The sequence below is a fragment of the Rhamphochromis sp. 'chilingali' genome (assembly GCF_963969265.1).
Source record: "Rhamphochromis sp. 'chilingali' genome assembly, chromosome: 19".
Classification (NCBI taxonomy): Eukaryota; Metazoa; Chordata; class Actinopteri; order Cichliformes; family Cichlidae; genus Rhamphochromis; species Rhamphochromis sp. 'chilingali'.
In genome coordinates, this window is record NC_137946.1 from 9831024 (window position 1) to 9855787 (window position 24764).

The 24764-nt window shown below is 41.1% G+C and overlaps 1 protein-coding gene across 1 annotated transcript in view; it reads left to right on the forward strand.

Annotated features, from left to right (window-relative positions):
* The first annotated feature begins 3188 nt into the window (after positions 1-3188).
* Positions 3189-24764, forward strand: part of LOC308387303 (E3 SUMO-protein ligase ZBED1-like) — a 28026-nt gene continuing 6450 nt past the window's right edge. The window contains exons 1-2 of the mRNA XM_080867249.1: positions 3189-3273; positions 22637-22666. The gene's annotated coding sequence lies outside the window, so the exon portion shown is untranslated. The remainder of the gene's footprint in view (positions 3274-22636; positions 22667-24764) is intronic.

Genomic DNA, 24764 nt, shown 5'->3' on the forward strand with positions numbered 1-24764 from the left:
CGCCTGATTCTATCTCAACCTGTAAGGCTTTTGGTCAGTAACACCTATTGCAATTTGCTTCTCTTGAATTCCAACAAATTAACCCTTGGAAATGGGGGAAAAAAAACATCATTGATTTTATAAGCAACGTATGGTAATTTGTATCAAGAGATAAATCACCTCTATGATACGTATATGTAAACTAATTAACTATATACGCACCATCTCTGTGCCAAAGAAAGAAAGGGGGTTGGATGAATGGGTGGATGTGTGCGCTCTGTTTTACACTGTCAATTTGGCAGACGCCTGCAGGGGCTGGTGTGTTGCCATGGTGATATGAGCAAGGCATGAAAGAGCAGCAAGGTTTGCCTAACAGAACCAGTCTTATAAGGACTGATAAAATAAGAACCTTTCTTTAAGACTCTTGCATACACTCGCATATGTCTATTCAAGACAGCCTAGAGCATAACTCCTAACCACAGCACAGTTTTTTAAAAAAAGTGACTGCTGCCCATGTTTCAATTATAAAACATTTTCTTTTGTGAAGATAAAAATTTGCTTTCACTTCAGTAATCTACAGAAGTTGATATTTTTATTCTCAAATTACAAGAGGTTATGTCATTGGCCAAGTATTGTCATTAGAAAACAGACCACGTTTTAAATAAGAAAAACTAATGTTCACAAAACCCTGAAAATGAGGATTTCCACATTTAAAATATGCAATATTGCCTTCAGTTCCTTAAAGACAAAGGTTTGAAACGAGAAGTCTGTATTTGAATATCTTTTGTGCATATTAATTGAGATAGTTTTAATAGATAAATAGTCCTTTAACAGAATTAATTATTAATTGTTAGTAAGCAAAATGCTATTTACTTTCAGGCCCTAAACAGTCAAATAGTGTCTGCTTTATCAAGTGTCACATAGGTTCTCAAGAAGAAATGGTTTTGGAAAAATGAAGGAAACGCAGCAACACAGAAAATCACACGTTTGGTCTGTTGCAATATGTACTTTAAGGCATTCCGGCAAAGAGGCCTGATTTATTAATGCAGACTGACCACTGTGAGAGAGGAAATTGTGTCTGACATTTTGTGTCAGGGAAAAGCAGGTGTAAAAACTGAAACATTGTGTCCGCCACACTTGTACGAAAAGACAAGCTAGATCGAAAGAAACAGTGAGATAGACAGTGGAAGCCCACACAACATATAATGGATGCATACTTTTGCATTCTTCTGCCTCTGTTGCACACTTTTCAGGTAGTTTAACAGAAGTGATGCACAACCTTTTTTTTAATTAAAAAAAAGTATGATGTTTTAAGAAACTCTAAAGTAGTTGGAGAATCTAAAATAATTTTAACATAATTTTCTTCTCTTGAGTAGTTCCACCAGGCCCTTGCTGAATGCCACCTACAACTAGAGCTCTTTTGTGGATCTTTCTGCCTTCAGTTTTTGCTTTCCAAAAAGCATCCATTATTGGTAACTCGGTATCCCATTTCTTTGCTTTGAGAAACTTACACTTCAATATGTATGCTGCTACTTCAATCAACAGTCACATCATTATTATACACTCACAACCCAGTTCCAATGGCATCCTTACTAGCCCATAACATAAGTTTGTTTCAAGGATGATGTGGCGTGCTTAGTAACATGAGATACAGTAATAAAAATGTAAATTCTAAAATCGATATAGCAAATTCAAATATACCAAAAAAATAAATCAATCTCCCTTATCATTTTTGAGAGCTACTGTATGTCATAAAGCTCCTGCCCTGTTTGGATCCATCTTTATATTATTGCCCTCTAGTGGCTACAGTTGGCTACAAGCGCTGCTTGTTTCATGCTCCCAGGGAACTGTAGCTCTCTCCAGCTGAGATGCCAGCACTTTATTTTTCTGATGGTTTGTGTATGTATATTGTGGATAAACCTCTTATCTTTTATGGTGAACTGATGGGAGACTACTGTACTAGACAAGCTGATGCTGGCTCTGCATTCACTGCTCTGAGATTAGTTATGATTTGCACGTGCACAGCTAGGATTAGCAAGTAAACGACCTTCAGTGATTGATTTTCTTGACTAACCACTCTGGCCAGCATGTGTGATGTAGAGAAGATGGAATGTGAAAATAAGTCCTAAAAACTGATTTATTACATTACCAAGGAAGCTTTGATTGTGATGGAGAGGGCATCTCCTACCAGGTCTAATAATTAAGGCAAGCTGACCGGATGCTGGCTCAGCCAGAACTTTCTGATAAGCATGTATGAGAATGTCTTAATAATACATTTAACCAGTTGGTTTGCCAACCTTAATTTTCTATTAATATTTTTTTAATCTCCCCTGTAGGTATTGGCATTTACCTACACTATCAGTACCTACATTCCTTCACTTTTCAAGCCTTTAATTTAACTGATCTTTTGGTATTAATATATTTTAATGTTTTTTTTAATCAAGATTTAAACCTGTGCTTTCGAGCTCATGAACAACTTGTCTTTTTTTCCCCCCAGGACAGCCACTACAAACATATGATTTATACAATATGATGCAGGAGAGTAAACAGACTGATAAGGATGTACTCTCCCTTTTGTTGTTATGGCGACTTTGTTTGTGCTGTTTCCCTAATCACTTTATTTCTTGGTTTTTCAGCCTCCTTCACTTCCATCAACATGTCTTTTCACCTCATATTGGGAGTTTCATCAACCAGCTACCAAATGCAACTTAAACACATTAAGTCCAGATCTTTTTAACTACTTAATTTGTCATGATAATTGAACACCTGGCCGTGAAATTGCTTATCAGTCAATTGTCAATTACTTTTCTGCTTCTAACAGTGCAGGATTGTGTACAACATGGCTATATGTCCTAAACAGTTAACCTAGGACATTTGTGATTGACTTGAATTAAAGTCTATTCTCCAATCATATTCTCACTGTTTAATTTAAAATCCACTGTGGTGGTACAGAGACAACAATGCAAAAATTGTATTGTTGTACAGATATTTATAGTCTTAAATGCATGAGTTGGCATATATTCTCAGGAGTTATCATTTGGTTGTGCAGGATGACAATCACTCTACAAATAAGTTAAAGACATTTGACAAGTTGGGATTTCATCTATAATACATCCATAATGAAAAATTAGAAGTGACAGAAAGTCGTATTTCTTTTTTTCACACAACACAGCCTGTGTGTGAGTAACAAACCATAAGAACAACGCTGGGCAGACAACTAATTCAAGGGGCCAGCTTCTCCCTCCTGTCTGCACAACTGTCTCCACTGATCAAAGTAGCTGGAAAGATAAAGAGGTGAGAGCTTACACTCACAGACTGCAATCACCAATCCAAAAAGATTTCTGTAGTTGAAGTGAAGCAAATATTCATATCCCAAATCTAACTCAATCGCTATACTACAAACAAATATACAACAAACTGAATATTGACAAACTCTACCACCACTGTTTGCATTATCGTTTGCTTTTTGATATAGATTGAGTGAACTAATAGTGAATTAAGCTTCAAGTAATAGCTATTTACCATTTAAATATGACATGAAAATAACCAGTGATAATGTAAAGTTAGAATTTATGTTTATGCATTTTTCAAAATGGCTATTAAATGCTGTGTAGTCAGTGCATATTATTTGTGTGTCTATTTAAAAATAGAAATTCTAGAAATATTAAAGAGCCTTTAAGTGTGGCATGTGGAGTGCTGTAAATCACAAGACTGTGAACTAGTCGTGTTTTTTCTTATTTTTTCATATTAAATTGCCATTTACTGCAATTTGCTTCGAGCTGTTTGGTTTAGGCTTCGGCATCAAAATAACTCCTTGACATCATTGAGTTTAGAATGAGTTTAGAACAACAATATGTGTTAGACTATACCTGCTCACATTGATAACATTGTATGCAAAAAAAATAGTGCTTCAAGGTACAAAATTAACAATAGGCGTTCATTTGAATTCTCATATGTTGACCTACTGTGAATTACAAATCAGCTACAATGCATTTATTCTAAAATAACAACAGCATTTAGTAATCATTAACAAATACAACAGTAATAACATGATATGTGTGTCAATCATGAGAAAATGTCATAAAACCTGTGGCAACTGTCAGTTTTCTGATATCAATAATAGTTATTAAGAGTTATTCAATTGGGTAAAGCATGTAAAGGGTAAGTCTGTTACATATGTCATTATATTAATTTCTTAAAAGTACCTTTTAAATTACTAAATTACTCTTTTTCTTGTTGTAGCAAAGGCAACATACAGTGTCACAGGTTTAATTGGAATTCTTCTGAATAACATTCTGAATGATCAACAATATGATAACTGCTGTTCTGCTGTTATAACCTTGTGTTCTTCACTTTTTACTGCGTTGCAGTTCAACCAGGGTGTTGTACAACTTCTTCTATCTTCTGGCCATGCTATAGAACAATTGACTGTTTACTGTTCTCATTAGTGATCCGCTACAATCCAGTCATTATTCCAGCTGACAGGTCAGTGTACCCTTTGGGCGAGACTAATTCGTTTTCATGCGTGAGCCCAATCATTAATTCAGCCAACAGACATGGCCTAGAGCTTAGAGAAGACAGAACAGTGAATACTTTATGCCGCCTTTCAGCAACCTCAGCCAAATCCGTAATTAAGAACTTCCAACCAGGACAGATGCACTGGATTGGTCTGCAAAACTGAGTAACAATCACTGACAAAGCGTCTGATAACATGATTATGGCAAGGTTTTACAAGCTTTCAACCTGTTCATTACATGTAGGAAACACCTACAAAAGCAACTACAAGTAAGGACTGGATATTCTGGGTTTAGTAAGTATGTATCGAGGTGCATTTAAATGATGGATCCAATAATCCTAAGCAGATCGTACCAATTAATACTTCCACAGATTTTGTGCTTGAACAGTACCAGAATTAAGACCCAGTTAGCGCTGATACTCTGTGAGTGTGCATCAAAATCAAGCTCTATCATATTCCAGAAGGAGCTGCACTGTGCTCAACCACCTCCTTGTAACAGCTATTTTCAGCTATGTGCATCTAATCAAACCAACTGTCACAAAAGTGGAAGAAATGGTCTGGGCTTATAAGACCCAAATGCTCCATTTTTTTTAAATTATTCATTTTTCAAAAAAAGAAAGAAAGAAAATGAAGACAACAGCAGTGCCTCAGATACAGGTTGTTTTTACTGGTACTCACAAGGACTAAAATTACTTAAGCAGAGTTTAGGAATCACTCCTCCACAGGCTAAAGGAGCATGTTTTGGCAGGTGTTGTTGATATATCATCATCATTTATCTGTGATCAATTGGGGAAAAAAGCTCATAAATCTTGCCAGTAAAGCAGTGGCAACTTTAGAGTTACACATTTTTATCACAGATATTTTTAAAAAAATATTTTCTGCTCCATGTTTGTCATTATAAATTCCCTTGGGTGTTTGACCTTCAGTGTGTAGATTGATGTGTGTCAAATTTGTCACTAGAAGACTATTTTCTGATTGCTGTGATGAAGTGGGAAAGTTTCTTTGTGCTATCATAAAATTACAGATGAATATATATGCTCATGAAGAGAATATATCCATATTATGTATCCAATAAGTGAAAAAAGCTTTAAATATCCACTCTGACAATACTTTTTTTAAGACGTTCACTCGACGATCCTAAATCTATTCCAGGTTTTATGATATTTTCATAAAAGTAATCCAGTCGATGCTTAGAGACATTTATTTTCCTACTTATTACACTGACCACTCTTGTGCTATTTAAAATTACTTTTGCTCATGTTGACTTATCCCATTGGGGTTTTAACTTATGCTATAGCCTTGTTTTTGTTGTTTGATATTTTTTTCATATCCATACTTTCTATACAATTTGCATATGCCCGTAGTAATCTTCCAGTACCCACTCGTACTTTAACGTTATGCACTTTTTCAGCTTTCTTTTGTTTCTTCCTATTTTATTATTCACCTTGTATCTTTCCTTTGACTCTTCTCTTGCAACTCTCTTTCCTATTTTGTGATTCTTTTGTGAATCTTTGCTACTCTCATTTATTCCTGTCCTCTAGCTCCCTTTGTGTTCATTACTGTGCGCCTAATCCTGTATTTCCTCTGCCCATCTTTTCAGCTCTTTATGTCTCATTTTTAGTGCCAACTATATACACGTAAATTAACACAATTAAAATAAGCAAGAGCAGTGTAACAGCTGCACTGGCTTTTAAGCCTGTTTTCTTGGCCAGTAGCACTGCAGGTAAGGCTTGACTGAGAATTTGCAAAGCAAACACAGCGGCTCCTCTCTCAGATGCTGAACAAAATCTGATTCCAGAATCTTTTTATTAACAGTTGAGAAACGCAGACTCTTTTACTGCTTACTGTGAAATAGCTCGCATATTATGGTAGAAATTTAAAGTCGGGTTTAGTACATTGAACTGTAAGTATTTTCAAGAGTTTCAAATACATAGGATTAGGGCAGTTTGATCAAGTTAAATGTCATTTTGCAATGTAACATGCAGTATTATGTAGCACGGAGGATACATACATTTTCTTAATTGTGTATAAAAAGGTAATTTATACTTATTAATCTTTGCCCTCACTGATTTTGCAAATTTGCAGTCTGATGTCAATTTTATTGTCAAAGCACAATAATGTTAATGCTTAATAGTTCTGTCACTACTATTCGTTCTGCCACAGTTGACAAGTATTAACTGTACTGATGTATGGTTTGAAACAGTTTACCTATGATATTGTTTTAACTTCAGATACTTCAGATTATATGAAGGTAAAATTACTCATTTTCAGGCACTTTCATGCGATAGTTACCTGCAGTGATCTGGATTGCCAACAAGCATTTTAGAGGTAATAAAAAACAACTTTGCCTCATATTATGACAACTTGAAAATCTCAGCAGGAGCATTAAGATTTCTAAAAAAGAAAGTCTTTTTATGTTGTCAGAGATGTTTCAGTGACAGCAAAGCAAGTGATTTCATGTCTAGGTGAGTTAGTGCAGGCTGGGAAATTTCTGGATTACTGAAAGACGTTTCCACATACCAGAAAACAGACTATCTTGATGTTTAATATAACTTATAATATAACTTAACTTTAATATAAATTAACTCTACTATGCATTTAAACTATATCAGGCAGGGGCGGAGTTTCCAAGGGGGTTAGGGGGGTTATGCTCCCCCCAATAATCAGACCCAACCAATATAACCTCCCGAATAAAATTATGAATTATCTTGCATAAATAGGCTATTGATTTTCTTTACTCATTTCAGTTATTACCAGCAAAACAGTTGCATGTTTAATCATCTGGGAATTTACCCAGATTTATTTATTTATTTAGACAGAGATCTTGCGCCCCCCCCCCCCATGAAATGTCATGGAACATATAATCCCAACAGCAGATATATATTTTCAGCACTCATATATTATATTATATATTTGATTTAAATCTAAGTTAAGTGCATCAAATATGCAGTGCAAATATGCACAAACATTATTCAAATGAAATTAATTTTCTAGTTTCTCTACAACTATTGATAACATTCTACCTTTATTTAAATAATATCTGAGTTGCAACAGAGTTGTCAAAGTAAACATAACTACATTAAATTGTGAGTGAAGGAAAAAAAAACAATGCCACAACCAATTACATAGACATTTCTCCCATAACCCTGCTGTTAGCATTACTTTAGCAGTACAGACACACACACAGACACACACTTTCTAACAGCACCAATGTGCTTCAGGGTGATAGCCCTATAACTATACCAGTGATGTCTGATAAAATAATAGCAGATAACAGTCTAGAGTTTTGTAGAAGCTATAAGCATCCCACTCTGTCTAAAGGGGAAGTGAGCATACAAGCTGGGATGTCAGCTAACAAGCCTGTAAGTAATTGGTAGGAGTGCTGTGGAGCAATCCATAGACTCAATAGCAAACAATCAGATCAGTTAAGTAGAGTTTGTCTGTCCTTTTTGCAGTTTTCAGCAATAAAGCTTGCTTTTTTACAGAGACAATAACAGATATCTAATTTTATCCATTTGACCTCCACATGCTTTCCATTTCTTCTTGGAGAAATTTCTACATTATTTTCCATTGTAGCATGTTGAATTAAATGTAAGTTAGTAATACTTCACTTTGTAGCTTAAATAACAAACAAAATCTCAATGGACATAACAAAATGGGATGTTTTCTCCCTTGAGATGTTCTGCCAGGCTTTTACTGCCACCACTTTCAGTTGCTGCTTGTTTGTCTCTCTGCCTTCAGTTTTGTATTAAGTAACTGAGAAGCATGCTCTATTGGGCTGACATCTGGTGACCAGTCATTGAAGAATATTCCATTTCTTTGCTTTGAAAAATTACTGGGTTGCATTTGCAGTATGCTTTGGATCATTATCCATTTGCACTGTGAAAAGTAACTATCAGCAGTGACACTAATAAACACTAATGGCTTACTTCCAGTAGCAGCCCTAAACACTCATGCTATAACATTGCCACCACCATGTTTGATAGGCGTATTTGTATAATCATGAGCTGTTCCCTTACTGGTGTCATTTGTCCATTTCATTACTCTATTTTGTTTTTATTTATTTATGGGTTTTTTTTTCCAGAATTAGTCATGTGAAAAGGAAAGTTTCCAATAACTCTATGCAGTCATATAAAAAAAAAAATATGTATACCAAATGATTAATTAGGTTGTACAACCACTTCTAAGCAGCAATAACTTAAAATATGACTGGCTTTATTTGTCTCTTGCATTTAATTTTCGCACCTTCTTCTTCTTCCACTCTTTTTCAATTCATTGCGGTTTGCAGGCATTGTTTATGCACAGCTCTCTTAAAGTCCTGCCACATCGGGTTTAGAGGTGAACTGCACCTGGGCTATAGCAACACCTTGATTCATTTCTTTTTCAGATTTGCTGATGTTCTTGAGACCATTGTCCTGCTGCATGGCCTGATTTGAAATAAGCTTTAGTTGTTGGGAAAAAAGACCTCACATTTGATTTTAGAATAATTTGATAAAAAGATGAGTTTATGGTCAAATCACTGCCTGCAAGGTTCCAAATCATCACTCCTCCAACAAACATAATGTAACGTTCACAAGAACCAGACGGTTGGGGTCTCAGTTTGTCCGTTTATTCGGCACATAAGCCAGCGGGTTGTTAACTCAGGGGGAGCGCTCTCGAACTACACCTCTCTTCAGCCTGGCACACACACAGAACTACCAGGTCCCCCCACCCCTTCCTGTACACCACCCTCACTACTTCCTGCAGCCCAACTGAAGGAAATTGCCGTCCCGGGTTTCCTCCGTGGCGTGAGCGATAAGCAGAGTTTTGTCCTTTCCTTATAAGACTCCTAATTATTCAAAGTAACACTCAGGTATGCCGTTCAGGTGGGTTAGTTACGATATCGGGAGCAGTTAGGAGAACAAAGTGATACAGAAACTGTTCAGATTGCTTTCCCAGAATCAACTCAAAGGTTTATTTGGTACACAGCAGTTTATATAGAGAAAAAAAGGTTCGTGTGTCAGCTTTCCCAGTTCAAACCGGTACAGACTAAATAAGGAAACGTCTTCCTGCCTTCTGAGCAAAGTATCCCTTGTGTAGTTTATCAGTTCAGCTACAATTTATGATCATCCCAGCAAAATACACTCCTAGACATAAAATACAGAGTTCTTTCATTAGTGAATTCTGAAACAAACCACCTGGCCTTTAACGAGCCTTTTTCTAAGAGATAAAGAAGGGAGGATGGGAGTAAGGAAGTGGTCTCGTCTCTGTGGTGTTTTCGACCTTGGGGTACCAGCTTGTGAGTCTTACACATTAATTCTTGGGTCACAGAGAAAGAGAAAAACAACTAGTAGATGGGCCTTATTGAGTAACAGTTTTCCTGTATAAAACAATATCCTGTAAATGCTAACCGTGGTATCAAAATATCACAACACCAACCAAACATGAATCTTAAAGGAACAACAACAGTGTGCAGAGAAAACCAACATGTCACTGTCCAGTAACACTTAACCATCGTTACACTGCCCCCCCAGCAATAAGTTCCTCGTCCCCGAGGGAACGACACAGTCTCTGAGGCGGGGCGGTAGCCTACGTTCCCTCCTTGACCTCCTGAGCCCCTGAGGAGGACGCGGAGCTTCGGGGCTTTGGGGTGAAGAGTCCGAGGGGGGGGAACGCAGCCCCGGTCGGGGGCCCCTCTGAGCAGGGTCATGGACGCTCTGTACACGTCCCTCTGGAAAGGAGGGGAGGGACTGTCCTCTGTAGGGGGCCATCCGGTCTCTGTGCAGCGCTACTATCCTCCCCCTAGGAGGCAACTGCACCCTGTAAACAACCTCCCCCACTCGCTCTAGGACGCTGCAAGGCCCCACCCAGCTGCTATCCAGTTTAGGACACCGTCCCTTCTTCCTCTTTGGGCTGTAGACCCACACCAGCTCCCCAGCACGGAAGTGCCTCCCTTTAGTGGTGATGTCGTAATTCCTCTTTTGGCACAGGCCTGCCTTCGCCAGCTGCTCTCGGGCGTAGGAATGTGCAGAATCCAGCCGGTCCTGCAGCTTCCTTGCGTAGTCCCGGCCCGGTGGTGCCTCTGGCGCGTCCGGGGGTTTCCCAAAAGCCAACTCTGCAGGAGTTCTCAGCTCTCTCCCTAACATGAGCAGGGCAGGCGTACATTGGGTGGAGTCCTGCACTGCCGACCTGTAGGCCATGAGGGTAAGGGGAAGATGGTAATCCCAGTCCCGTTGGTGTTCTGAGGTAAGGATGGCTAGCTGCTGGGCCAGCGTCCTGTTAAACCTTTCCACCAGCCCATCGCTTTGGGGGTGAAGTGGGGTGGTGCGGGTCTTCTTAATCCCAAGGCGTTCACACATGGCAGCAAATACCTTGGACTCAAAGTTACGCCCCTGGTCACTGTGGAGGGTCTCTGCTGTCCCAAAGCGGCTGAACATCCCCTCCACTAATACATCAGCGACAGTCTCAGCCTCCTGATCTGGGATGGCGTATGCTTCCGGCCACTTGGTAAAATAGTCCATGGCCACAAGAACATAGCGGTTTCCTCTGTCTGTGCGAGGAAATGGGCCCATGACGTCCACAGCTACTCGCTCCATTGGAGCTCCTGCTGGTTGCTGCTGAAGCTGAGCCCGGGACTGGTCTTGTGGCCCTTTGTGTGAGGAACATGCATCACAGCTGCGGCAAAAGTCCTCCACATCCCTCCGCTGTTGACCCCAGTAATAGCCCTGGCGGAGGCGGCGAAGAGTCTTGGAGACCCCAAAGTGGCCAGAGCCAGTGCTCCCATGGCAGGCTCCCAGCACAGCTGACCTCAGCGACCTTGGCACCACAACCTGCCACCTCTCCTCCCCCGTGGCAGGATCCTTCCAGGCACGCTCCAACACCCCCTCCTTCAGCCTGAGAGCTGCAAACTTGGCCCACAGCCCCCTGGTACAGATGGAAAACCCAGTGACCTCATCCCAAAGGGGTTGCTCCCCCTTCTCCAGCCACTGCAGGACCGGCAGCAGGTCTGTGTCTTGTTCCTGCCGTGCCCTCCACTCCGCTGCATCCACCACCAGAAGAACCAGAAGAACCCTGCAGGCGAGCTGTGCTGCTCCGTCTATTGTCGTGAGTTCCCGCTCTATTTCCTCTCGCTTCTCACAGTAATGGCAGCCAGCTGCAGCACATGGGCGGCGAGAGAGGGCGTCTGCGTTAGAATGGTGCGTCCCTGCTCTGTGCTCCACGGTGAAATTGAAGGCTTGGAGCTCCTCCAGCCAGCGAGCCACCTGTCCCTCTGGCTCCCTGAAAGACATCAGCCACTGAAGGGCAGCATGATCAGTTCTGACAACAAATGCTGTGCCGCACAGGTAGTATTTAAAGTGTCTCACCCCCGCCACCACAGCCAACAGCTCTCGTCGTGTGACACAGTAGCGCCGCTCGCTCCTGTTCAGGACCCGGCTGAAGTACGCCACCACCTTCTCCCCTTCCGGTCCAACCTGTGACAACACCGCTCCCAGCCCCACATTACTTGCGTCAGTGTCCAGGACAAAAGGCAGGGCGGGGTCAGGGGGGGCAAGGACTGGGGACTCTGTCAGCGATCTGCGGAGGGTGTCGAACGCCTGCTGACAGTCCTGGGTCCAGATGAAGTCACGGTCCTTCTGCAGCAGGTGGAAGAGTGGTGCGGCTATGGAGGAAAAGCCCTTCACAAACCTCCTGTAATAAGACGCCAGTCCTAGGAAGCTTTTGAGCTGTTTCTGGTCTGCTGGTGTGGGCCACTCGGTAATGGTGTGAATTTTTTCCTCCAAAGTGCTGATGCCCTCACGACCCAGCTTGTGGCCCAGAAACTCCACCTCCCTCCTCATGAAGTGGCACTTGTCGGGATGCAGCTTCAGGCCTGCAGCCGCCACCCTCTCCAACACTTGTCTCAGGGCATCCAGGGCAGCATCAAAGGAGCTCCCGTGCACTAGAAGATCATCCAGGTAAACCAGACACCGTTGCCGTGGGACGCCAGCCAGCACACTGTCCATGAGCCTCTCGAAGGTCGCAGGAGCGTTGCAAAGGCCAAAACTCAGGACTTTGAACTGCCATAGTCCCCTGTTAGTGCAGAAGGCTGTCTTCGGTCTGGATTCCGGGGACAGTGGCACCTGCCAGTAGCCACTCCGCAGGTCCAGGGTGGAAAACCAGGAGGACCCGGCTACTAAGTCGAGGGACTCATCAATCCTGGGAAGGGGGTAAGAGTCTTTCTTCGTCACTTTGTTGAGTGGTCTGTAGTCCACACAGAAACGCATCCTAGGACTTTTTTTCTTAGGCACCATCACCACCGCGGAGGCCCACGGGCTATCAGATGGTTCTATGATGCCCGCCTTCATCATTTCACACAGCTCCCTGTCTGCAGCCTCCTGATGAGCCAGGGGCAGGCGGCGGGGGCGCACTTTAATAGGCTGGGCATCCCCGGTCTCAATGACGTGCTCTACCAAGTGTGTCAAGCCAACATCACTTTCTTTCAGGGCAAAAATGTCACTAAACTCTTTTAGTACCTGCCATAGACTCTCTTGCTGCTGTGGAGTCAGCCCCTCACAGTTCTTTGACCAGATACTCCTCACTGCTGAGAGCCTCTCCTCCTCCTCCTCCTCCGCTCGCTGTTCTGCTGGCGGGTCTGCAGGGGTCTCTGCGGTGGAGGTGGACGCCGCGGCAGATGCTGTGCAGACCGGGGTAGGAATAAGCGGCACCTTCTTCCCATCAGGGAGTACGAGGAGGCCTTTGCCTAAGTCCAGTACACCACCAATGGCTCGTAAAAAATCCAGCCCAAGGATGCAGGCGTCCTGCACGTCAGCCACCCAGGCAGCATAAGACACACCGAGGTCCCCCACCTTGAACTGGAACACTCCCTTCCCTCTCATTGGGGCCAGATCACCGGTCACAGTCTTAAGTTGCACGTTAGTCGGTTGTACAGCAGCTCCGGTTGGGACAATATCGGGTCGGACCAGCGTTGCATTGGATCCCGTGTCCAGCAGGGCCGTACAGGACACCCCCGCAATCGTCACTGGAACATGGCAAAAGCCGCCAACCTGGGTCCAGCCCACAGTGATGGCCGCACCGGGTGGAGGTGGCGGTGGTGTGGGGATGTCGTTCTCCCAGGCCCGTGTACTCCCGCCTACACGGGCCCGTGGGCGTTTCCCTGAACCGCTGCAAGCTTGGGGCACTGCCTGATGAGGTGTCCGACTTGTCCACATCCCCAGCAGCTCTGAGGTCGGCGGTGTGGGCCAGCCCGAGGGGAAGGCGACTGCAGCGAAGCTGTCTGCACCAAACTGCACAGGCCCGCTGGCGTCTCCATCTGTTCCACAGGTGCTGACACAGCCCTCACCACGTGTGCGTCGTCAGCGCCCCCAGAGGATCCTGCAAGCATCTCCCTCTCCAACGCTAGCTCCAGGGCTGCACTGAGTGTGGCCGGCCGAGCAAGCTGAGTTTGCATGCGGAGCTCTTTAGGGCTCAGGGCCTGCAGGAACTGGTCCCGAGCTAACTCCGCCTGCACTGATGGTGGCATGCTGTCATACGCCCTCCGGCAAAGGCACTCGACTTCATGGGCCAAAATGCGGAGGGGCTTACCTGGCAATCTGCGTCTGTTGTGGAACTCCGACCTCAGCAGCACTGGTTGGTTATACTGCCCGAAGCGCCTCTGAAGTGCTCCGACCAGAGCATTATAATCTCCCCTCTGCTCCTCGGTCAGCAGCAGCAGGCATGCAGCTGCATCCTCACACAGGCACAAAGCCAATTGGAGAGCTTTATGTTCCTCAGACCAGCCAGCTGCAACAGCTAACAGCTCGAACTGTGCGATAAACACTTCCCATGGCGTCTTGCCGCTGAACTTAGGCGTTTTTATATTCGCTGCAGCTTGCTGGGCGCCGCCATGTTTGTTTACATCACGTGACGGCACGCCGAGCGAGGTCGACTCCTTCCCGCCGGAATCGCGGCCGCTGTGCGAACAGTTCCCGAGCCTAGTCAAACCTGGAGAAAATCCAGCCTCGGCAGACAGCCGCAGCGCCGTTTCCCTCACTCCATGGGCGGGCGAGCGCGGACGAACCTCCCTCTCCTCCGTCTCCTTCTTAATCCTGCCCGGCAACATCCTCGTCTCGTAACGGCAAGCGTCGCCGGCAACAGGGTCTCGGGCGTTCTGGGGTTCTTTTTTCTTTCTTCACTTCTGACACCAATGTAACGTTCACAAGAACCAGACGGTTGGGGTCTCAGTTTGTCCGTTTATTCGGCACATAAGCCAGCGGGTTGTTAACTCAGGGGGAGCGCTCTCGAACTACACCTCTCTTCAGCCTGGCACACACACAGAACTACCAGGTCCCCCCACCCCTTCCTGTACACCACCCTCACTACTTCCTGCAGCCCAACCAAACATGAATCTTAAAGGAACAACAACAGTGTGCAGAGAAAACCAACATGTCACTGTCCAGTAACACTTAACCATCGTTACAATAACATGTCTCATAAAAACTGCTTGACAGTTGTTAAATGGTGCTATGCACATTTAGAACAATATTTCCAGAGAAATGTAGCCACAGTTCTAAAAGTGCAAAAATTGCAGAGGCAAAGCAGGAGACAAACAGTAGAGATATTTCCTGTAGGTGAAGAAGTGGCTCAGTGAACTAACCACACACTAGGGCAGTTGACTGAGACGGCACAATGTTCTTCACACATTTCCATTTGTTTTGCAATTTTCGAGTAGGGTCGTGCTTTAAAACTAAATGCACAAACTAATGAATGACCTCTTTTCTGACCTGCATTGGCCCAGTAGCTTCCTCAGGCATGCTGGTTACCACGATTGTTGCAGTCAAGTACTAAACTACTGTGAACAGAACAACTAAACTGAGTTTACACTGCATTATTTTATCGGTGATATAGGTCTTGTGTTTTTCGTTGCCAAACCGATGAATTAGTCTAACTTATAGTTATTGAGTATCAGAAGAATTCAGCTGAAGCCCACGGTGACTGTATTGGGTGGGCCTAGACCCTGTGGCCCATCTGTAATGCTGATACTGCATGAATGGAGCAGTGACATTATCTTTTCTTTTTATTACACAAAAGGACAAGAGCACAATGGTAAAGTGAAAACTGCATTCAGGACAGAATAGCTGAATTTTACTGTTAGCACAACTTCCACTTTTTGCAAACATTTGTACAAACAGCACACTAATGCAAAGCTAGTCAAGAACCCGGAGTGATATTAAAGCTGAGTACATGCCGACTCTGATGTTCCCTTGTATTGTCTTTTTCATACATGTGAACTAAAAGAAAGATCATATGTGTGTCCTCATTAGGATAGGGACTTTTGTTGTTGCATGGCACTGTAGCTTAAGATTTATATTGTTAACTGGTGTTTTTAAGGGAGTGTGTTTCAGGTCATTTTGCAGAGTAATATAAGTAAGTAATTTAGTTTAGTTAGCTTTGAAGCAAATAGATATGGAATCAGTTTGCTTTGACTAGCCAGTGGTGTGTATACCCGTACTAAAGTCTGGAACCATAATCTCAATTCTTTATATTTTGCGAGGAAATAAAAACAAAGAGATGTGATGATTTATTAAAAAAGTGTAAACATGCATGCAATTATAGAATACAAGGGGAAAACAACACAGTTACATGTCGCGCTAAACAACAGCGGCACGTTTAAGCTTGATCAGCTGTTGTTAGAATTTATTTAATATTAATTTCTAGTATCAGCTGATGTTTGCTGGAGCTGTAAAAGCTGCTGGTCATGATATCGGTTTGTATATGTGGTGAGAGGGAAACATGCAGATGAAACCAGGAGGTGTCCCTACTGAATCATCAGAGTTGAACAGGTGATGGAGAAACAGGTTTACCTTTTAGGTGACAGGAATGAGTTGAAGGGAAGTTATGAACTGTTTCTGAGAGACAAATAACACCAGGATCCTTTTCTAAGTAGCTGACAGCTGGTAACTGTGCAGGGGCGGATCTAGGAAAGTTTTGTCAGGGGGGCCAGGTAGGGCATTAACAGGGAAAGGGGGGCACAAAGAAATACCTTTCTTTCTTATTCTCATTTAAAATATCTAGCTTTTATTAAATAATTATCTGAATCTTGGGAACAAAGTTTTTATCTGACATAAAATGTATAGAAATCATTCATATACCAAAAAGACAGTGTACATCACTGTCACAACAGCGTTTGTTTTCATTCAAAGGCTTTATGGCTTTAATACCTGGTGGGCCAGTTTCTAGTCAAAATGCCCAATTTTTTTGTCCCAGTCCAGCCCTGCAGGTTAATACTGGCAGGGTCACTATGCCAGCTGACTGTATTTCATCATCAGCCAGTCTTGTTCTTTATACATCAATATTACCAAAGTTTACCATAAGGCAGTATAGAAAGTATTTACTTGCTTTCAGGTTTTATTCAAATGTTAGTCTTTTCAGTTGTTTCCCCTCTTTTTTCCTGTTTCAAAATCCAACAACAGCTTGTTTTTTATGTTGATGAAAATGAAGTTTTTGAAATTGTCAAGAAATGTAAAAATCAGAAATCTTTGGATTGTAATGATATTGATATGACAGTGGTTAAAAGAGTCATTGAGGCTATTATAAAACCATACATTTGTAATTTATCATTTCAAACTGGTCGATTTCCAGACAGAATGAAAATAGCAAAAGTTATACAGTACCTCTATACAAATCTGGAAGCAAACACCATTTCACAAACTACAGGCCTGTCTCTTTACTACCTCAATTCTCAAAAGTTCTTGAAAAACTGTTTAAAAACCGACTGGAAAAATTTATAGATAAACATAAACTACTCACTGAGAGTGGCTGGGTTATTCATAGACTTGACAAAGGCATTTGACACTATAGATCATGATATATTAATAAGAAAACTGGAACGTTATGGTGTCAGAGGGGTAGTTCTAGATTGGGTCCGGAGTTATTTAAGTGACAGAAAGCAGTTTGTGAAAATAAATGGTGGTTGCTCATTATGTATGGACATTGCTTGTGGTGTACCCCAAGGGTCAGTTTTGGGTCCAAAATTCTTCAACTTGTACATTAACGACATCTGTAAAGTGTCCAAAGTATTAAAAATGGTTCTCTTTGCTGACGATACAAACATTTTTTGCTCTGGTGATGATCTGCAGAATTTATTGGAGGATATGACTAATGAAATAAGTGAAGTGAAGTTCTGGCTTGATAAAAATAAATTATCATTAAATTTGAATAAATCTAAACTTATGTTATTTGGAAATAGTAGTTTAAATACAAATGCAAAGATTCAAATAAATGGTGTTGATATTGAAAGAGTCAGTGAAAATAAATTTAATAAATAAATAATAATAAATAGAAAATAAATAGATGAAAAACTTAACTGGAGAGCTCACGTAAGATATATTCATTCCAAAGTATCACGAAGCATTGCAGTACTAAACAAGGCAAAACAAGTATTCGACAGAACATCACTTCATATTCTCTACTGTTCACTGGTTTCACCATACTTAAGCTATTGTGCAGAGGTCTGGGGCAATAACTATAAAGCCACATTACATTCACTTTTTACTCTTCAAAAAAAAAGCAATTCGAATCATCCACAATGCAGGTTATAGGGAACATACAAACTCACTATTTTTGCAGTCTGAAATATTGAAAATTGACGATATAGTGAAATTCCAAACAGCACAAATTCTATTCAAAGCAAAAAATAAAGAACTGCCAGGTAATATTCAGAGTATGTTTTTTTTGAAAGAAGGAAGTTATAATTTAAGGGGTTTTTGTAACTTCAAAACAATGAACGTACGTACTACAAGAAAAAGCTTTTGTGTTTCTGTTCATGGAGTGAAACTATGGAACAGTCTGAAGATGGAATTAAAGCAATATCCAAACATAAAACTGTTCAAAAAGAGTTGTAAAAATATGATCTTCTCGAACTATAAAGAAAAGGAAAATATTTAAATTAAGTGAATGTCTCTATTTAAAAACAAACAAACAAACAAAAAACTCATGATGTGATATTATAGTATATAGTATATCAGAAATCTGTTCACTATTTTTATTACAAATTATATCAGTAAGGAAGCTGACTAAATATTAACTGATGATTTATGGCAAAGGGGTGGGATTAAATAAGTGTTTACTTCTTCCCACTCCCTTTCAACATGTAAATTAATCAGAATGTTTTTTTGTATGTAATTTGTATAGTATTTTTTTTCTCTCCTAAATGTACTTGTATATTGTTCACATGTTGAAATAAATTACCAATCAATCAATCAATCAATAATAGGCAGATAAAGTTTTGCATTGGCATTGGCTAATTTGCCAATTGTATGTTAAAAATGTTCGTATTTTAATATTCAAAAATGTTTTTGCCCAAAACATATGTGCACTATATGTCAGTAAAAATACTATGCAAATATTGCTGTCCTTGAATGCTGAGTAAACACTGACAAAGCACTGATTGTATCTCTTGTACTTTATCAACACAGTATCTAAAAACTTTGCACCGTAGTGGTTAAAATCTCATTCTAATAAGAGTTAAGAGCGCATTTGGTTATTAGGTTTATAGGGTTATTGAATTATCTTTAACGGTTGGTAGATTTTTTTTTAACATTATCTGCCAATTACATCTGCCACCTTTCTCCAAATCTGTGCCCCTAACTGCCCCCCCCCCCAAAAAAAAATTTCTAGACATGCCACTGACCATCAAGTTTCAAATTTTATCAGTTACAGTTGTGTGACCATTTATTTTGACTCCCCATTGACCACACAGTAGATACACCACAAACATGAAGGTTTTAGGAACCGTCAGGTGGTAAGTTATTGAAAAGTTTCACAGGCTAGGAGAACAAACAGGCTTTGCTGTTCTCCCCATGCAGTTTGCTGAAGCTGTAAATGCTTTCCTAGCTTGTGAAGCAAGTATTCTAACCTTTGAGTAAACATTAAGTACAAAAATAAAAATACAAAACCATATACAATATTAATTCTAAAAAAGCTGTAAGGGCAATACAAAAAACATACTTGGTTAAGCAAGTATCTGTCTTCTCTAAGCATTACACAGTCATAAAGCTGGACTTCCAATGAACACCAGACGCATGCGGCACACACAGAACTCACTTGTTTGCAGCACTGAAAAACATACTGCTAGACCTCTAGTACAACACTATAGGTTCTTAAGGTATCTTTATGTCAAAAAAATAAACTTGATTTTTTGTGATTTTAAATAAGGGAAAGGACAACAAAATATTAAAATCTTGCATATTAAAATATTAAACTCATTCATCTTTGGTGTTCTTTTGGTATTTTGTATGAATGTATGCTGCCTTCTAGCGTCAAGACCGGCAAGGAGGCAGTTATAATCTGTCAAAAGTATGCTGAAAGTTAGAAGACAAGTAAGGTACAAAGTAAGTGTTTAGTAGTTAATTCGTTGCTTGGGTTAGAAAATTAATTGGGGGCAAGCGTGGCTCAGGTTACAGGGCAGGTTGTCTACCAATCAGAAGGTCAGTGGATTGATCCTTGTCCATGTCTTGAAGTATCCTTGGGCAAGATGCTGAACTCCAAGTTGCCCTTGTCACATTCATTGGGTTTGAGTGTGTGAATGTTAGCTAAAAGTGCTTAGGTATAGATCAAAACACCCAGTGTGTGTGTGGCTGGGTGAATTAGACTTGTAGTAGAAAATGGTTTAAGTGCTCAAAAGTCATTAGAAATGTAAGCAGTGTTGGGAAGGTTACTTTTAAAATGTATTCCACTACAGATTACAGAATACATGGCCCAAAATGTAGTTTGTAAAGTATTCCGTTAAGTTACTTAATGTGAGTAATGTATTCTGAATACTTTGGATTACTTGATATATTGTCATGCTTTTTACAAATACATGAATATACTATTGCTATGTGATTTATTACTATTACTGAAAGCTACTTGCCACAGAGCTAACATTGGTAGCTGGGATGCCTGGGGACGCCGTTTGCTGTCCGCCAATTTGGCATTTGGCGTACAGCACTCTCGCACACGGCCCTGTCATTACCCCAAACCGACATTACCTGCTGATCTGTCCGCCACTGACTGATGTCCCCCTGGTCACAGTTCCTATATTTGTTCCACTTTTAACAGTAATACACAAAACTCTGGACTCAGACCTCTCTCTCCCACAGTCAACACAATACGCGTCATAATCACAAACAGAGAGCAACAGAATTATCATAAATCCAGTAACTGCAAAAACATTAATAACCTCCGGCCCCTTCAAAAATGTCAACATCCATTGAACTCTACTGTCAAAAATCCACCAGTCTCGATCAGTATGGCACTTTTAAATGTCCGCTCTCTGTTGAACAAGTCTTTTATTATTAATGATTTAATTTTAGATAATAAACTTGACTGTTTATTTTTAACAAATTTTATTTGACCATTTTACCACTTTCGAATTCCATGCTATTGTTTTTAGCAGCCCTCCAGTTTTATCTGTCACAATTTATAGACCACCTAAAGACAGTGCTGCTTTTATCAAGGAATTCTCAGAATTTTTAACAAACATACACTCAAAATATAACATGATAATTTTAACCGGTGATTTTAACCTGCACATAGATAATCCTTCTGACCCTGCATCAAAAGAATTCTTAAACATTCTTCACTGTATGGATTTTACCCAGCACGTCACGCAGCCAACTCACAACAGAGGACACACTCTGGACCTGGTCATCACCTATGGGATGTCCACCAGTGTGTCCTCTGTTATTGACTTGGCTGTCTCTGACCACTACTGTGTGTTTTTTAACATCACCGGTTTTATTCAGCGGGTGCGAACTGTGAGGAGGCGCTATCTAACCTCTGAAGTGGCTGCAAATTTTACCAGGGTTTTAGACGAATGCCCCCCTGTGATTTTTCCTGCACCCTGCGATTTTATTTTTAATTATTTTAACAGCAAACTGAAGAAAAGCCTTGACTCCGTTGCTCCACTCACCACCAAAAAGATTAACGTAAAACATGTATCACCCTGGAGAAACGAAGAAGTCAAAAAACTCAAAAGAAATTGCAGGGCAGCAGAAAGGAGATGGAGGAAAAATAAAAATGTAATCAACCATCAAATACTTTGCGAGCAACTTAAAATGTACAATAATACATTAAGGAATTCAAGAAATTCATACTTCACCAAAATAATCAGTATTAACAAAAATAATCCCAAGGTCCTCTTTTCCACCATAGATCATTTATTTAACCCTGATTTTAACTGCTCCCAAAGAACCCCCACAGACTCGCTCTGTGAGCAGTTTGCAGCCACTTCAGGGGAAAAATCAGCGCCATCAGATGTGATATTTTATCTTCTCGTGATATGATTTTAAACACATCTGAGGGCTCGATTGTACCTGAGGAGACACTGGACAGGTTTGTCCTGGTTAATGCTGAGAACCTTAAGAAAGTTTTCTCCACAGTGAGACCCACCACATGTCTTTTAGATTCAATCCCCTCTTCACTTTTTAAAACACTTTATGGATTTTTTTGAAGCTGAGCTTTTATACATGATGAATTGCTCTCTTCAGTTGGGTGTCTTTCCTGCTGCCTTTAAAACGGCGGTGGTGAGGCCCCTTCTGAAGAAGAGGCTGGGCACGCAGCCTCCTGATGTGTATGTATGTATCCATGTTTATGTTAATGAGAGTGTGGGGAGTGAGTTGGAGGGCGGGGTGGGGTGGGGTGGGCTGCTTTTAACCGTGTAAGGCACTTTGTGCTACATTTCTTTATGAAAAGTGCTTTATAAATAAAGATTGATTGATTGTCGTTGGTTGAGGTTAGTTAACTTGATGGATAGCATTAACAACCTGCTAGCTGCAAATAATCATGTGCAGTTCTGAAAGCAATGCCAACTAGATTTATAAAACTTACTATAAAATGAGTAACAGTAGGGTGGACATTAAGTAAGGCTGCACTTTTTGCAGTGATCTTGTATAGAAAACTATTTCTGTACCAGTAACATGTTTTCTTTCTGTCTGCTTTCAGAACTGCACGTGATTATTTGCAGCTGGCAGGTTGTAATGCAGCCTTCATTAATAGCAATAAAATCACACCGCAATAGTACATCAAAGATAGTGAACTGGTACATAACCCAGGTAGCTACCACAACTAAAAGAAGGTAGTTGCAGAAGGCTAACATTACTTTTAAAAAAAGAACTTACTTCCAGATGTTTCTTTATGTTGCAGGTGGAGTCTTGCTTGCTGCTTGGAGAGCAGGTTGGTTGCATTGCACGGTCAGATTTCCAGTCGGAACCTCTTATTGCTATAGTTGGTACAGTTACTCATACTTTGTTTTTTAAATATGTAAAGCTGGTACGTGTATTCCATTACTCCCCAACACTGTAGCTGTGTCCCAAAACGTCGGCTGCATCCTTCGGAGGCCGCATTTGAAGGCCAATTACGTCACACTAAGGCTGTCCCAATTCGTCAACTCCTTCAAATGCGGCCGACAAATGCAGCCTTCATTTCCCCGAATTTGAAGGATGGGTCGGGTGTGTCCTTCGTGGCCCACCATATCCCAGAATTCATAGCGCGGCCCAGCCAATTTCAGTTTCCAACAATGGCGGCCGCTACTAAGTTTTAAAATTATTCTTATTAATCTTTCTGGGTCACAAAATAACCTTTTAACACATTTTCAGGCGAGAAAGTAGCTGTGTAAACTTATCTGCTTGGTTTATCAAGACATCGCATATTTGCAAAAGTGCGCCGACGTTTTCGGACATGTCTGTTACCCACCCGCTCGATAGCTAGCCGGGGGGTTCAATGGTCACTCGAGCCGGCGAGAGCTGCAGACTCCCGCCTTCATCATTTTCAGACCCCCGCTGTCTTTCGCTACTCAGGTTAAACATGATATATAAGTCACTCAGATAACTTAAAAATGTAATTGTTTGGCTTTTTTCGGTGTTGTATTTGTTCCGGAGTAAATCGGTTTGGCTGAGATCAAAGTTATTCGATTATTAGATTAAATAAAACTTTATTAATCCATTGGGTGGGTTCCTCCGGGATTTTCACACAGCTGAATAAACGTCAAACGTCAAAGTGTGAGACGGTCAAGAATTTACGCCAGTGTCCTGTTATATTTTAGATAGCAAGGAGCAGATGGCCGAGTTTATTAAACTCCACCGACACAGCGGTGGTTATAAATCTGAAGGCTAGACCGTCCCATTTCACAGCCTCGCACTTCCGGCCTTCTCGGTCTTCGAAGGACCCGGCCCACGTAGACCGCGAAGGCCGAAGGATGCAGCCTACGGTTTGGGACACGGGTTGTATGTACCAGTACATTTACTAATAGTCTAAATAATATAGCGACGGCTATTCCAGAGTTTCTCTGGTAAGACCAAAAAATATATTGATGTCCTATGACAAACCATGGGACATCACAACTTACTTGTAAATTAATACAGTATCACAACTGTGTTACAGAGGTTTGAGCTTTGCATCAAATCAAAATTGTGGAACATATAAGATACTGAGCCAAAGTGTTCTTTAGCTGGATAAGCTGAATGTCTCAGAGTAAAGTGAAGTCAGTATGCCAGTACTGACACACCTACTGGACAGAAATAGAGATTGATCCAGTGGGAGCAGGCAGTAGCTGAAGTGGAAGTGACCTCAGCACACCGTAGGGTCAAGTAGGCGTCCCATTGTCGTGTGCTTCATTCACTGAAGAGCAGTTCAGTAGTTTCCAAAATATGCATCCATAAACTGAAGCTTGAAGTTAGTGTGAAAGCTGTGAAGACTTTTGTCTATCTGCAACTCATCCAGGAAGTCTGTGGTATAGAGTCAACTTTTTACAGCAGATGCCTCTCACAGATTTCAGGCAATTCATTAAATGTCTCAGTCTGTCAAAAGACTGAATGTTTTTAAAAATACTGTTACATCTACGTCAAATCATTTTAGGCCAGCAATTATTTTTTAGCTGTGTCTTTATTGAGATGTACAGATCAAGGAGAAAGAAATTCTGCATAATCATCATCATCCAGAGAATTTTTGAAAACAATAAAATTGTGGTATATACATTCTCCAAGAACTGACATCCTATGCAGATCAGTCAAAGCAAAGCAAGCGGCCATCAAAAACTTTGATTAGAGAAACATCACAGATATACTCAGGTTAATCCTATTTGTTAATTGCATATTAGAGCTATACAATAACACTTAGAATTGCACTGATCTCTCTTAAAATTATGCTTAGCAAAATTTTTAATTAAAAACATAAAATAATCCAGTAGAAATTAGGCACGATACCACTTTTTTATGTTCGATACCGATACCGATATCATAAATTTGGATATCTGCCGATACCGATATGAATCCGA